Source organism: Saccopteryx leptura, chromosome 2, assembly GCF_036850995.1.
Source record: "Saccopteryx leptura isolate mSacLep1 chromosome 2, mSacLep1_pri_phased_curated, whole genome shotgun sequence".
Classification (NCBI taxonomy): Eukaryota; Metazoa; Chordata; class Mammalia; order Chiroptera; family Emballonuridae; genus Saccopteryx; species Saccopteryx leptura.
This window is the reverse complement of record NC_089504.1, coordinates 261,135,730-261,148,879: the sequence shown is the minus strand read 5'-3', so window position 1 is coordinate 261,148,879 and position 13,150 is coordinate 261,135,730. Positions and strand designations below refer to the sequence as shown.

The 13,150-nt window shown below is 49.4% G+C and overlaps 1 protein-coding gene across 1 annotated transcript in view; it reads right to left on the bottom strand.

The window, feature by feature from the left end:
* BRINP2 (BMP/retinoic acid inducible neural specific 2) overlaps positions 1–12,346 on the bottom strand; it is a 98,737-nt gene extending 86,391 nt beyond the window's left edge. Inside the window, exon 1 of the mRNA XM_066361605.1 lies at positions 11,616–12,346. The gene's annotated coding sequence lies outside the window, so the exon portion shown is untranslated. The remainder of the gene's footprint in view (positions 1–11,615) is intronic.
* Between the last annotated feature and the right edge of the window lie 804 nt (positions 12,347–13,150).

The following is a 13,150-nucleotide window of genomic DNA, read 5'->3' as shown; positions in this document are numbered from 1 at the left end:
CAGCAACCTCCGTTAAGAACCTTAACTGTGCCTCCACAGCCCGGGGCGTGTAACACAGCCTTTGGCCTCTAGGGGTCTCCAGTACCCCGAGACTTGAAGAGGATGCTGACCTTGCTCGGTTATCCCGAAGGGCTCAAGTCCCAAAGAGCTAAGATTTTGGAAAGGGAAAGAGGCACATGCATGGAACCCCTTGGACCCTGTCGGTTGAGGAACACGGCACATCTACCCTCCATGCTCCTGCCTGATGGCTCGTCTATACTATGCTGAGTGGCTGAACACTGGAGTGGGCGGGACAGAACTGAACTGCCCATGTACTCCTTATTGAGGCTTGAACACTCCCCTGCTTCAAGAGGATTCCAAGGATGTCCCTCTGCAGCCCCATGGCACACTATTCCAGGAAGCCCCATCTCCAGGAGGCCGGAGTATAGCTGAGCAAGAATTCCTCCCCACCCTGAAATCCCACCTCCAGACCTGCAGCCTGGCACTCAGGATGCTGCACAGGGCCCGGAAGAGTGGGACAGGGCAGCGCCCCCTAATCACCAAGGTCTCCCACCACTGGAGCTGGACATCAATAGACAGGAGCTCCTAAGGTTGCGGACAAAGAGGGAAGGGACAATGAGGGAGGACCATAGCTTGGTTCTGGTGAGACTTCAGCACCTAGAAAGCAGAGCCATTGAAGTCAAGAGCATCCAGAGAGAATCCTTCTGTAGAACTTCACAAGTGAGGAGTACTGGGAAAAGTAATGGAGAGAAGTACTATCTGTCACTCCCGGTCTGTGCTTAAAGAGGCTGCAGCCCTCGGTGACTGCAAGACCCTGGCCCTCTAACCCATCCCACGGCTTGGGTTTGAATCCCAACTCTCCTGCTCACAAGCTGTGAGATCTAGGATGACTGACTTACCCTCTCTGTGCTTAACTTTTCTCATTTTCAAAATGCGGATAAGAACATCTCCTTCATAGGGAGTCATTAGGACTGACTCCCCCTGCTGGTAGTTCCCTGCGCCTGACACGCAGGGGGCGTTGCTCCACGGGCATTGGATTTCACGCATCTTCAACCATCGAGGACCAAACGGGACAACAGCCATTTGTCCTGGACTCACTGAACTTCACAGGTGTGTGCAGATTGGTGAGAGTCTTATTTTAAAATCAATTTGGGTCTGTCACCTGTTATTTGAAATGAATCGCAAGCCTTGCTTTCTAAAGGAATCCGGCAGTGTGGTAGTTTCCAATGCGTTTCGAACACCCTTTAGATTCTCAGAAGGTGACTCAGGGACCACTGATGGGTGAAGAAAGAGAAGGGACAGGTGGGGAAGCTCCAGGTCCCTGGCCTGCTCTCATCAGGGAGGTCGCTTTTATCTGCTTCATCTGTTGGGGTTCAAGGTAAGAGTGTATTTGCTTAGGGTCTTCTACTGCTTTTGTAAAAGATTAAAAACTGCTGCTAATACATCCTTGTGTAATTAGGGGAAACCTCTTAGGACACTCAAATCTTACTTTGTTTTGAAAGCCTGTTCTTTTGAAAAGGGAACACACCTGTATTCCGAAACAGAGGCACTCGAAACATTCAGCCCACACATCCTAAGTGCCTAGCACATAAAGCATGGCACTCAAAAATGTGAAGCGTTTTTGAATATGCACCAACCCTCTTGGCCTGTCCCAGAAATCCCCAGAGGGGGAACAATACTTCTACCCCACTCCTGACCAATGGAGCTCCGACCCTGGGGCAGTTAAACCTGACCTTGACCACAGAGGTGCCCTTTCCCAGAGCGTGCGCTTTGGCATCTGACAAACCTGGCTTCCAACCTGAACTCTGCTACTTCCCAAGTCGGGTGACCTTGGGCTCGTGACTTAATCTCTCTGAACTTTAATTCCTCGTCTATTAATATAAACAGAAGATAATAACCCTGCCCGGAAGGCTGTTAGATGATTAGACGAGGCAGTGCATTGGAAGGCACTTAACATGGTGCCTAGCATAGGGTACTATTGCCGGGGAGTTCCTGATTCACTGGCCTCGAACAGCTTACACTGAAGCTACCACCTGACTCTGACCACAGCTAAAAGCCATCGCTGTTCTTTGAGGAAGTCCAGGTCTCAGGTGCTTCCATGCTTGGGGAGACAAAACATCAGCTGCCATTTTCTGAATGCCCATTGTGCGGCGGGTAGCTTGGCTGAAATTTTCAAATCATGTTCTCTAGTCTTCATGATGGTTGTACAAGACAAGGGGTTATTGTTTCTGTTTTACTAGAGGGGATGCTGAAGCTCAGAGAGGTTATATAACATATCTAAGGTCCACACAGTAAGTGACGCGGACTAGATGGAAGCCCAAGTTCATCTGACCCGGAAGTCGGAGGCCTTTGGTACCCACCTTGCTGACTCACAGTGCTTCCCTGAAGGGTCTGAACCCCCTGCCTTGTCTTCCTCAATGTCAGCCTCTAACCAGGAAGCGTACTAACTTCGTAAAGCTGTGATAAAAAATTAATGAGGTCCTGGCTGGTTGGCTCAGCAGTAGAGCGTTGGCCCTGCGTGTGGAAGTCCCGAGTTTGATTCCTGGCCAGGGAAGATAGGAGAAGCGCCCATCTGCTTCTCCACCCTTTCCCCTCTCCTTCCTCTCTGTCTCTTTCTTCCCCTCCCGCAGCCAAGGCTCCATTGGAGCAAAGTTGGCCGGAGCGCTGAGGATGGCTCCTTGGCCTCTGCCTCAGGTGCTAGAATGGCTCAGATTGCAGTGGAGCAACACCCCAGATGGGCAGAGCATCGCCCCCTGGTGGGCATGCCAGGTGGATCCCAGTCAGGCACATGCCGGAGTCTGTCTGCCTCCCTCCTGATACTCACTTTGGAAAAATACAAAAACAAAACAAAACACAAAAGAAAAATTAAATGAGATAATATAAGTAAAAACCAACAATTTGTACCATAAAGTAGGTTTTGGATGTACATTCAGTGTGTATGAACTATCTCCAAATTATTTTTAAAAACTTTATTGAATGTATCAGGGTGACATTGATTAATAAAATTATACAGGTTTCAGGTGCACAACTCTATAACACATCACCTGTGGACTGTACTGGGTGTTCACCACCCCGAGCCATCTCCTTCCATCACTATTTAGCCCCCCTTTACCTTCTTCTACCTCCCCCACCCATCGGTCCATCTTGTGATCCTCACACTGTTGTCAGTGTCTGAGGTTTTTTTTCTTTGCTTAATCCCTTCACCTTTTTCACCCAGTCGCTCAAACCTCATTACCTCCGACAGCTGTCAGTCGGTTCTCTGTATCTATGAGTCTGTTTCTGTTTTGTTTGTGAGTTTATTTTGTTCCTTAGATTCCACAAAACAGTGAAATCATATCTTGTCTTTTTCTGACTGGCTCCTTTCACTTAGCGTACTGCTCTCCACGTCCATCCATGCTGTCACAAAGAGTAAGATTGCCTTCCTTCTCACGGCTGAGTAGTATTCCGTTATGTAAATGTACCACAAATCTTTTATTCACTCATTTTCTGATGGGCACTTGGACTGCTTCCAAATCTTGGCTATTATAAATAACATGGCAGATAATTTTTTTAAACCTTATTATGAGCAATAGTCATAGAGAAGATAATATGTATGTATGCGTATACATGTGGTGTGTTTTGTGTGTGGATATGTGGGTACGTGTGTATATATATCTATATTGATGTGCATGTATATGGAAAATTATAGCACAAACTACCATCCAGGTCAAGAAACAGACATGGTCAGTATCCCAGAAGTGCCCTCTTCTGTCTGTCCGTCCCTGAACAAAGTCTCTCCCTCCAGTCCAATTCACTCCTCATCTTGTTAAAAAATAATTTTCTGTTTCCCTTTTGCTCACATCTCTGGGTTGTGTCCAGCCTTTTGGCTGTGTCTATGCTTGGCACTTCAACTAAGGTTCCAGGTGACACATCACTCACCAGAGAGAAGTCAACTAAAGTGGTTCAGCAGAGTGGGGACGCGTGTGTGCGCGCGTGTGCGTGCATGTGTGTTTCCATCCACACCTTCTACCGTCATGGACAGCAGCAAACCAGATACCTGGTAAGATAGATCTTAACCCAAAAGAACTAAAGGAACAGGTGGGGACTGACGGGGGTGAGGTTTGGGACCATTTCGAGAGTTTGCTGCTCCGTAAGGCCACCTGGGACCAAGCGTGGCACCTCCAACAGTGAGGGGCAGGGATGAGGGCAGCTGACACCGTGGCTGCACAGCCCATGCCGCCGTTCTTCCTTAGATGCCCGGATCCCACCCACCCAGAATCGCTGCCTTCCTCAGTGGACAGATGAGCTCTCAGTGTAGAAGTCCCCTCCTTGCAGAAACCTTTCCTGACCACGGCCGCAGCCACCTCTCCTCCAGTACTCGCTTTTAATAACTGGCCTCGTTATCGGCACCTGAAATCCTCTCCCTTTATTTCTTTGCTCACGTGTGTTTCTTTCTGGATACCATAGTGACAAGGAGTAGAAACTCAAGATCTAAATTGGGTTAGAATGTCAGCTACCTGCTTACGGGCTACATGACCTTGGATACAGTCTTTAACCTCTCTGGGTTTCTAATTCATCATCTGTAAAATGGGAATATAGGATTTTTAAAAATGGGAACTCGAGGATCATTTGGTGAAGCAAGTGAGTTAATGTACATAAAGGCTTTCAGTACCATGCCTGGCACATAAGTACCACCAAAGTGTTCCCTATCAACAGCAACATTAGTAATAATGGTTCTTGTGATGATCAATCCTACCTTCCCTCTAGAACAGGGGTCTCAAACTCAACTCAGCATGTGGGCCGCAGAGCAAGATCACAGCCGTTCGGCAAATACAAGTAGGCCCCTAGGCTTACTTAATTTTATCCAAAATATTTTGAACTTCGTGGATTAGTCTGCGGGCCGCACAAAATTGTTCGGCGGGCCGCATGCGGCCCGCGGGCCGCGAGTTTGAGACCCCTGCTCTAGAATGTGAGCAACTTGATGGCAAAACTTTTGCCTGCTCTTCACTGCCAAACCCCCAGAAGAGTTCCTGGCACATATTTATAATAATATACTAATAATATACTATTAATAATATACTACTAATAATATAATAATGAGAAATCTATGTGTCTTACCACCCCCATCCCAGCCCCACCTCTGAGCGCCGAATGGCCAGGGGGGGGGGGGGGAAGGGTGGCGGGGCGAACCGAGTTGACGTGAGATGTGTAGGAATACGGAGGAGGCAGTTCATCCCGGCCTAGAGTCCCAGGGAAGTTTCCACACAGGAGATGATTTTTAGAATCTTAAAGCTCAGAAACCCTTGGGAAAGATAGAATGGGGCCAGGAAGGTCCTGCAGGAAAGCGGCACAGCAAGCCTACAGCTTTGGAGCTGCCCTGTCCGCCCCATCCCCGGGTTTCAGGTTGCAGAGCAGGGCGGGGAAGTACAGAAATGCAAGGAGAGGCTGTTAGACCAGCTCAGGAAGGGTCTCCTGGTTGTCATACTAAGAAATGGGGAGTTTTAAGGGGAGACGTACAATTCTATTTACCATTACCAGGATCACCCTTGCTGTGAGAAGGAGGCTGGACGGGCTAGCCTTCAAGGGAAGAGACAGGGAGACCAAGTCTTGGGAAAGTCCAGGTGAGCAGGGACAACAGCCTGACGAAAGATTGTGGCAGGAGGAGGGTGGATGGCTTTGAGAAAACATTAGGTGAACCTTGTCAGGTCCTTGGGATTGCCTGCACGTAGGGGGAGGCGTGTGAGAGAAAGTGGGGCCCAGGACAACCCATATTTCTTAATTATGCCTCTGGGGGTTTGGCTGTGCCATTAACCAAAGCAAGGAACTAGGAGAAGGGAATTGCTTTATGTGTGAAGTTGGTGTATAATGAGTTCACCTTTGGCCATTTTGATCTTGGCAATATCAAAATCAAGACCTCGGGTGAGAAAGGATGTTGACATTTTTTGAGCACTTTCTATCTGCCTGGAACTGTGTTTGCCACTGTATGTATTTTATCTCATTTAACATTTAGAACAACGCTTTGAAAGATGCGGCATTACTATTTTTCATTTTGTAGATGATGAAACACACGCTCAAGAGAGGTACTGATTCCTACTTTACACAGTTAACATTGAAGAACAGTCAATAGACCAGTTTGATTAAACCAGACTGAGTGTGCATCAAGAGAAGGGTTAGAAAACAAAAGTACAAGGATTGGTTTGGAGGCGGAGCGTGGAAAGCTTTGAGCGGCCTTTCCCATTCCACAGGGGTGTTGTGAGAATCAGGTGGGAAAAAGCTCCTAACACATTTTGTAAACCGTGGGGTTCTGTGCAAACATGAGGGGTGCAGATTGTGGCCAAACCTTATCACCATGAATAATAATGAGTGAATTAGAATATTCAAACCTGTAATTACTAAGTAAAATTCAGCTAGGATGCCTCCTCCCCATTCTTCTCACTGATAGGCCCACAAAAGAATCTTGAACACATAGTGTGTCGTTTCTACCCCCCCCCTCCGCCCCCAACCATCTACATGTCAGGTTTGAAGGAAAGTTCTCAGAAGGAAAGGTGATAGTGTGGCAGAGAAAACCAAAGGCACCCAGCTGATCCCAGCTATTGTGTCCTCGTACTTTGGAACGAAACCCTAAAGATCATTTATTTGGTTATTTCCACTGTCAGGCAGGACCTCCAAAAAATTAGGATCACATTACCAGGCAGCCTCCCTGCTAACTGTTTGCATGTGAGCTGACAGGTGCAATGCTCTTCAGATGCGTTGGGTGGGCTGAGCCAGTTGGTGAGGTCCCTCAAATATAAGCCTGTGTCAGCTGCCTGCGCCTTCCTTGACCTTAGACTTCAGACGCTCTGGAGCTGCTCCCCCCACCCCCATGCTCTCTCTCTTCATGTCTTGGCTTCTCCTGTCTCAGCCTCTGCAGGGCCTGGACCAGCGCCATCAACAAGAAATATAATGCAAGCCACATATATGATTCAACTTTTCTAGTAGCCACATTAAAGAGTAAAAAGAGATGGATGAAACCAATCTTGATATATTTTATTTAACCCAATCATTTTAACATGTAATCAATATTTAAAAATTACTGATCAGCTATTTTATATTCTTTTTTTTTTAACTAAGTCTTCAAAATCCATTGTGTAATTTACACTCAGCACACATTCAAGTGCGTAAGCTGCACACATGGCTGGTGGCTTGTGTGCTGGTGGCACACCATGGGCTCGAGCCCAGTCTTGTGGGGTGTCAGACTGCCCACACACTTGGCTCAATCCAGCACCCCACAGCTGATGGGCCTGGCTGTAAAGATTTCATGCTGTCATCACCTTACTCAACTTTATATCCCTCTGCATGGCAGAGTGACAATTTCAGGACAGATCAAACTGCATCCTAATTGGTCAGACGAGACCTGCCCTCTGAAGCCTGAGTCTGAGGCAGAACTGAGCTGACAGTCTCTTCACTCCCTAAGAGAAGAGGTTTTAACCACGATCACCAGCCACATGTGCACACGTGGGCCTGGACCTCTACCTTTGCCCTCAAACGTGGCTGTGGATACCTGTGAGCAATAAGGAAAAAAAGGTGTGAGTCCTACCTTCAGGCTGTTTGGTCACATAACACCCGAAAGAAAAGTGACAATAGGCCTGGGGGGGTTTTCATGAGAAAGAGCATATCCCTCAGGACTTGCCCCTGTGGTGAGCACCTGGCACTCAGCAATCAAGCAGAATGGGTTCTTGGGGACTTTCCTCCTGACCTGAGAGCCAACAGGATGTGACTTCAGGCAAGTCATTCAACTCTCAATGCCTCACAGGGACTTGCTCCATGTTGGAATGGGGCCATCCAAGCAACCAGGGACATGCAGCATGAGTAGGGGTCTCAAACCCAGTGAAAACCAATGACCAGGGTGGTTGTGTCCCCAGTTCTCTCACAGTACCTATGTGTTGCCTTGACCTTTTCTCTAGGTGACCAGGCTCCTGGCCAGAGCATAGGAGTGTGGCTGACCGGTCACAGGCATCTCCTGGTGGTCTGCAGCCCTAGGCCCTTCCTGGGCGCTGCCCAGGTTGGCAGCTGGCCTCTCCCCTCTGCTGCTCAGCTGAACATCAATCAGTACCCCGTGGTATGGCTGCAGGCAATCCGCACCCCACTCCTCTGGCTTTTTGTGGTTTCCTCCTTTGTGACTGCTATGGCATATGTTTTATTAAAAGGGAAGAGGAGGAGAGACAAGAGGTTATGTACATGGGCATGCTCAAGAATCTTAAGATTGAAAATCTGCTGGATGCGAAATGCCTAAGGGCTTTGGCATTATGCCAACTCTAGGCTCTAAGCAAAACCCAACAGGGGCTTTTGGGTGGGGAAACGGGAAATGGAGGAAGAGCAAGGTTCTCCCTTTGGAGAGTCTAACTCTAAATTATGAAAAGACTTTTTTCATGTTCTCTTGCAGTTTGCCTGCTTTCCCTCAATTTCTTCATTCAGCTTTTTTCTTCTTTGATGTAATGTTGATAAGCTCTCTGACCTTGAGCTCTGTTCCCCCATAATTCATGAATTAGGCTTGAGAGTGGGTGGAAGGCTAGGTAATTGTCATGCCCAATGAGATGTCCAACATTCCAGTCCTCTGCCTGGTCCGAGGGCAGCTTCCTCTAAGCCAGTATGTACTTCAAATAGTTAACCCAAGCGTATGGCCTTGCCAGGGTGCAGATGGAGACGTGGCACAGGGTAAGACCCCACAGAATCATGCGAGCCTGATGTTTCTAGGTTCTCCAGCTTGTGCTGCCCTTAGCACCCCTGTCAGCTGAAGTCCTTTCCCCATTTCTCCCTCTTCAAACAAATCCCACCCCATCCCCCATGGCACAACATAACTGGCCCCTCCTGCAAAACGGATAGCTCTTGTTATCTGGACAAATCAATTGTCGATTAAGTAGGTCAGCCTCACAAATCTCAAGTATTGAATTGCTGCTTAGACTGTCTATTGCCATTCACCTTTCCCCAGAGGTAAGCCTGTTTTCCTAACTAGACTATAAGATCATTGAGGGCAAAGACTTTATCCACTCACAGCCCTTAGGCAGTGCCAGAGGGGCAGCTGTATGTCACTACAACCTCCCATTCCTGTAGAGTACAGAAAAATTGAATCAAATTACAGTCACGATGATTAAGCCAGTCCAAGGAGAAATCGTGGAGCTTGGGGTTGGTTTAGCAGTGACCGGAACCATGCCCCACCTGACAAGTTCCCTTAATTGCCATGTGACCCTGAGTAAAGCAGTTGGTTCATCTTCCCAGGGTCCCCTGCCCTTGCTTTTCTAAGAAGGAAGCTAAAATCATTCCAGCTCTACTTCTCAGGGTAATCAAAGATTAATGAGACAATAAGCCATGTGAGGATTAATTAGATGAGCTCCCTACAATGCTCCCAGCCTTTTGCAAAAGGATGCCATTATAAAATGTAGACAAGGTCTTATTTAAGAGAGAGTTGAATTGCCAAAAATACACGGCACAGTGGGGAAAACAAACCACTAACCAGAAAACCTCAATATGAAGCATCCCAGTCAGCAGAAAGTGCCCACGCAGCTGTCTCCAGTCCCTCCACATTACCTCTTGTTTGTGAGCAGGGGAGGGATTGGGGAGCACCATCCCAGAGGGGATCTCTTTTATGGGATGCTCCCCAGTGTAGCCTGGGCCTGGGGAGAGAAGATCAGAAGGTCTTGATGACGCAGGGATGTTCTTTGCCCTCTGGCCTTGCTCAGTAAACAACCTGTTAGGAGGCCAGACAGGAACACCCAGAGGATGATCTTTAAGGGCCAAAAGGGAGATGCTCTCCTTGCTTGAGATTGGCCCAGTGCTCCAGAGCAGGACCCTCCTTCCTCCCCTGCCCTTCCCCCCACTCCTCTTGTGCCCACACTGCAGTGTACATCACCCCAGTTGGGGAGACACAGCTGGCCCCATTTTTGGTGAGGAGGAAGAAGCCAGAGTCAAGGATGCTTCTGTCTTCTCCATGGCTGCAGGCCAGCTGCCTTCCAGCTCGAAGACCCTTGTCTGACATGTGCTACCTTTCCCTCAAACGTCTCGCATCTGTGCTCTGTGCCTACCCAAGTCATATCCGTCCTCAAGAAGCAAAGAATGCATCTTTCCCCACAGTAGGCAGCAGCCGTGACATTGGTGAGATCCCAGGGCCATTGTGGTAGCATTGCTTGGTCATGCCCCCAGGGCTGCAAAGCAACTTGTTCTGGCCTGAGATGAAACTCCAAGAGTCCTGCCTTAAACAAATAACATACACACAACTGTGTGAAGTCAAAAGGGAAAACACACCAACTCCAGCATCCCTCTGCTGTTGCCTGATGTCATCAGACTGCCCCCCAGGGGATGCTGTAAAATACTTGAGCTGCTTGGTTAACACTGGCATTGCATGCATTCAGCGAGTATCCCTTCCACATGCCCATGTCTGGAGAAGGACAGAGGCAGAAATACTTAGCTGACAATGTACCTTTTAGACTCCTGATTGGTCTATGCTGACATATCTTCGTCGCTGTGGGATAAGGCTCAGATTATCCAGCTATAAACAGGCCTGTTTTAATTGCTCTCCTTTTCACAAAACATTTCTTCCTGCTCAGGGCACAGGCTCCCAGAGCTTGGAAGAGCACACACACAGTGCTATACAGAGGGGTCTGTTCAGTCACGTTAGAGTGCATTCGCTTGATGATTAGTTAATATTTGGCTTAGGTCTATATACCCTGGATAAATATGCACCTTGACTGCTTGTCAAGGAGAAAAGTCCTCAGGGCCGGAACAGCAGCTCCCAAGTTCAGGCTCCTGGTAGGAAGGAACACTCCAGCATCTGGGGCCTGGGCGGAGAGCCGCACATGCATGGCTCTTCTGTTGGCAGCCCGCTTCCTGCATACAGCTGTGAGCACGGGCGCGCATACACACACACACACACTCACAAACACACATACCACAGGCAGCCTCAGGGTGTGCAACCAAACGATCAGAACCAGGGAAAGAGATGGCCAGATAATGCCAGCACACCCCTCCTTCCAGTGTGCAGCCAGGCTCAACTCCATCCATGGGTTCCTGCCACCACCCTGGGGAGACGATCTGCAGCCTACAGGGTTCACTCTTTGGAATGTTATTTTCCCTAGCTGCATGTGCATAGGAGGAGTAGACAGACCTCGACAGACATGTCACGGAGATCCATGAACATGTGAATATAAATGTATCATGTAGCACGACCTCTGCACGATAGGGTCCGTCGCAAACATAGCGGACCACGTACAGCCTCAGCACAGCAGGCAGAAGTCCTCATCGTTTTCTGCAATTATGCAGCTGATTGGATTTTCTAAAGCTAATGGGAGTTGCACTAACTTTGAGGACTTAGACCAGGTGAAAGCAATATAGGTCAGGCAGAGTGCCCAAGCCCTGTGACAGCCATGCAACACCAGGAAGCAGTAACAGGACCATCTCTAGCTAAACCCCAAAGTGCACGCCTCGGCTCCACCAAACAGAAACTACCAGATGGGATCATTCCTTCTGCCTGCAGCTGCCAGGCACCAGGGCAACAGGGTCTCAGGGGGAGTGGGGATGGGGGGCCAATGATCCCCTTACCAAGGGTCACACCAAGAGGACAACGGAAAGGGGACAGAAAAACCACCCAAACCCTGCACAGTTACCTTGGATCCTTGCAAGAGCCTTCCTGGCAGTATCAGCTGCTCCCCAAACCTCCACCGACTGGGAGGACACTCCTAAAAGATTCCAGGATTTTGTACAACATCTCCGGTGGCAGCTTTCCAAAGTTTCTACTTCATGATTTCTTGTGGCTTTTTCTCATTTGGGGACACGCGAATGCCTCCCTTTCAGCGCGTGAGAGGGAAAGGAAGTCTTTTTTCAAATTCTCTTGCTCCCAGCTTTGCCGCCGCCGCCGCTAGACCCCTGGCCAGCTGCCTTCCGGCTGAGCAGCCGGGATCCCCGGCACTCAAGGCGGGTCGGAAGTGGGGCTTCGGCGCACGCAGGCAGGTGGGAGAAGGAAGGAAAGTGTAACACCCAGCCAGGGGAGTCCCCTGTCCCTGCGCCGACGAGGAACCCACGATCTCGCTTTCCCTGCAACTCTGAAAGGATTCACCCGCTGTCTCTCTCTCTCTCTCCCGAAATCACTGCCTCGCGCACGGGCAAAACCCTTTCCTCCGGCTTCAGCGCTCGCTCGGCTGCCCGCAGACCGGTGCCTGCGCTCGCACCGCGCGGCAGGTGCCCATCCCCGGACCAGTGCGAACGGGATGCTCGCGCAGCCCCCGCCGCCGCCGCCAGCAGCTTCCGAGGCGGGCGATTCCAGCCCGGGCTGCCGCCCGCGTCCCCGCTCCGACACCGAGCTCCGCACCTAAGCAGTGTCACCTGCAGCCTCAGACACCAGATGAGTGTCTTAAGATAACAATGCTGCCGGGCCTGCCTCTCTCTCTCTCTTTCTTATGCACGTAGGTTGGCAGCCAATGGGACGCAGCGCCACAGTCCCCACGGGCGCCCATTGGCTGGCGACTTGGCAGAGGGCGGGCTCGGGGCCTCACCGCTGTCTCCTTTGGTCAGCGGGCGGGCGGGGGGACCAGCTCTGTGAACCCTCCCCGCCTTGCAGCAGGGGCTTTTTGGGATGGAGAAGGAGGGTTTGGATATATTCAAGGATGGGAGTTGGCGAGTGTAAGGAGGCTGAGGAATAGGAAGAAGCTTGGGAGCTAATTACATTGTCTTCTCATCTTCCCGAGTTCTAATAATCATTTGTCCCAGACCATTTTGTTTGCTTAACTAGAACTCCCAGGGATAGGGACCCATTTGAGTTATTCTTCTTTCTAATTTGAGGTTTTTGTTCAGTCGTGTTGTGTATTTTAGCCTCTTGGTCCTGAATTACTTAACTGGAAATGAGTCCCTAAGTGAGAAAGACTTATGTCACTCTGTGTGTGTGTGTGTGTGTGTGTGTGTGTGTGTGAGAGAGAGAGAGAGAGAGAGAGAGAGAGAGAGAGAGAGGAGAAATATGGAAGAAACTCAGAAGAGTAGAAACAGATTTAGAGACTTTAAACAGCTAAATCAAGAAACATTCTGTCCCCAAACAGGATTGTGAAGACAAAGGCAAGAAGAACTTCTGGGGAGAAGTGAAGGGGGGGGGGGGTGTCCTGCTTCCCAAAGAGGGAACTGTACTGCCTGTGCTGTTGTCCTTCTGTGTGTC